Source organism: Peromyscus leucopus, chromosome 8b, assembly GCF_004664715.2.
Source record: "Peromyscus leucopus breed LL Stock chromosome 8b, UCI_PerLeu_2.1, whole genome shotgun sequence".
In the NCBI taxonomy this organism is placed as follows: domain Eukaryota; kingdom Metazoa; phylum Chordata; class Mammalia; order Rodentia; family Cricetidae; genus Peromyscus; species Peromyscus leucopus.
The window spans coordinates 34030650-34033440 of NC_051086.1; positions in this window are offsets into that span (position 1 = coordinate 34030650).

Here is a 2791-nt window from a genome sequence, read left to right on the forward strand (position 1 = left end):
TTAAAATATGTACATGTGACCATTGACATTCAAGATTTTTAATGGCTAGTGCACAACCTGGGGAAGCTACAAAACATGTAATTATGCACTGCTTGAAGTGCTTTTCATATATGGGTATACCAAAAATTATTAAAACTGATAATGTTTCTGGATATAAGTAGTAAGGCATTTCAACAATTTTGTACCCAATGGGAAATCATACATAAAACAGGTATTCCTTATAATCCTCAGGGACAAGGTATTGTGGAAAGGGCTCATAGCAGTCTTAAAATACAACTTCAAAAAATAAAAATAAAAAAGGAAGAAACTTACCCTCAGTCACCACATAATGCATTAAATCATGCTCTTTTTGTTCTGAACTTTTTGAATATGATGTCTGTGAGCAGTCTGCCGCAGATAAGATTTTGGCACAGTGGCATCCAAGCAACTTTTGCTCAAATGAAATGGAAAGATCCCTGCTCGGGATTATGGAAGGGTCCCGATCCTGTGTTAATTTGGGGTCAAGGACATGTTTGTGTTTTTTCACAAGAGGAGAATGGAGCTTGGTGGTTACTGGAGTGTCTGGTAAGGAGCGTGGAACTAAGGAAGGGTCAGTTCCAATGATGTTCCTATAAAGGAACCAGAATGAAAGTGGCTCAATTAGTGTTTCTGAGGTTTTGTCACTGGTTAATGCAAACAGTTAGGAAATAGAGTTAGGAGCTGTGCTGCTTTTGGTTTTACTAGCACCTTTAGAAAAATACTTTATATCACCTAATAGCTGTGCAGTACTTTGCGAAGAGCTTTACAGCAGCTAAATACGGTAATTTCACGCTCAGCATAAAGTTTTTCAGTAGAACAAACCAAAAGTACTGCTGCAATAGAAACGTTTGTCTGAATTGAAGCACTTAGGGAGCTATTATGAATTTGGGTGAAGGGACAGCCTCTAGTTACAAAACGTTTACCGCTGACAGTGCATCTCTGCCAGTACCAGAACGGCTGAGAGAACTTGGCAACTTTGGAGTGTGGCTTCGTCCCGAGAATGTTACAGTCCCCTAGCAACAAGTATCACAACTCTATAATGACTACACTCACTAAATCCCAGTGTTGTTATAGCAAAGCTGACGATAAACTCTAAACTTTAGAAATGATATATGTACTTCCTGTCTAGTTAAGAGAATCTTTCTAATAGAGATAGTGATGATAATTAAGAGTAAGAAGTAGAAAAAGATGAAATTATTCTGTTTTGTTAGATCTGTGTTAAGAAATCTTTAGGTGTTTGCTAAGTTAAGCTAATGGTAGCCCTATAGATCTATAGAGTTCCTTTAAGAATATAAGCTTGCAAGAAGTATCTAAGGTAGTCTTAAGACATGTAGTAATGAGTTTGTAAGAAGTAAAGATACTACTTGTAAATGTAAGTTTAAATAAGAAATAAGAAGATGGAATGAATATAAGAAGTATATAAGAAGTAAATAAACATATGTGCTAAACTACTTCTATAGTTAAGGAGTATAAATAAGTAGATGTAAATACGTTATATGTGAGTTTGTAAAAAAGTGTAAATATTGAATGTGAGTCTAAATGCTTTGCAAGGCAAAAAAATGTTATATGTGAGTTTGTAAAATGTAAATGTTAAGTGTGAGTCTATTGTTAATGTATATGGTGAAGGAACCTGAGACACAGAAGGTAGTGTCCTAGTAGACTGTAAAGTAGGCAGTGAATGGTTTCAAAAGCTCCAGAAGCCGCTAAGAAGCTAAGAATGGTGGACGCCAGAACCAGCACAAGGCATCCGCAGCTGAGATCAGTGGAAAATCAACGCAACACAGAAAAACCTGAGCTAACAGCAAAAATGGTGCATTTTAAAATATTACTGTAACTAAAAAGGCCTCTGGCTTGAGAATGAACGTTGCAGAGACGCTTGTTTGAACTAAAATTGTTAACTGCAAAAAGTTTTGGTTGTAAAATGCCTCTTCATATTTGGAAGTGAAAGTCTGATACCAGAATTTACATTTTTTTGAACTTTTTGAACTTAAAAAAATGAGATAAAACTAAAAGGTTTTGGTTATGGATTTCTTAAAATTTGGAAGGCTGACACCAGAATTTATTTGGATTTTGGGACTTAAGAAATTAAATGAACAATAGTGATTTTGTTGCAATGGGACAACTTTGAATTTGCTTATAGTAATGACCTGGGAACTGTTTTCTGGAATTGTGTTAAAAATGGAACTCTTTTCTGGAATTGTGTTAAAAATGGAACTGTTTAAATGAAGAAACTTATTGTTTCTACCTAGACTCAAGATGCAATTTTGTGTATGCATATATGCTGGTGATTCATGAATTTTTCTGTGTTAAAAATGGAACTGTTTATGTAAAAATGGAATTACTTATGGAACTGGTTTTGTGTTACAAATGGAACTGTTTAAACAGAAAAGTTTGGGTTTTCTAACTAGGCTTGAAATTTTGCTTAAAAAAATTATAAAGAAAAGGAAGAGTTAATATTCCTTAGTCTATTTAATTTAAAAAATTTTGAGTGGATTAATGTCATGTTTTTTTTAGTAAGAAATGCAAATGGGGTATATTAAAAGACTACTTTTAAAGTGTAAACAGTTTTATTAAGAAACTGCTTTTGGGTAAGTTTGGGTTTATTCTAACTAGGTTTGAGATTTTGTTTAAAAAATTATAAAGAAAAGGAGGAGTTATGAGTGAATTAAGGTTGAATTATTTTTAACCAATTGGTATTAATGCACCCTGGTTTTGTGGAGTTAGGGAAATATTTAAGTTTGATGTGAATACATCAGAAGTTTTTCCTATGTTC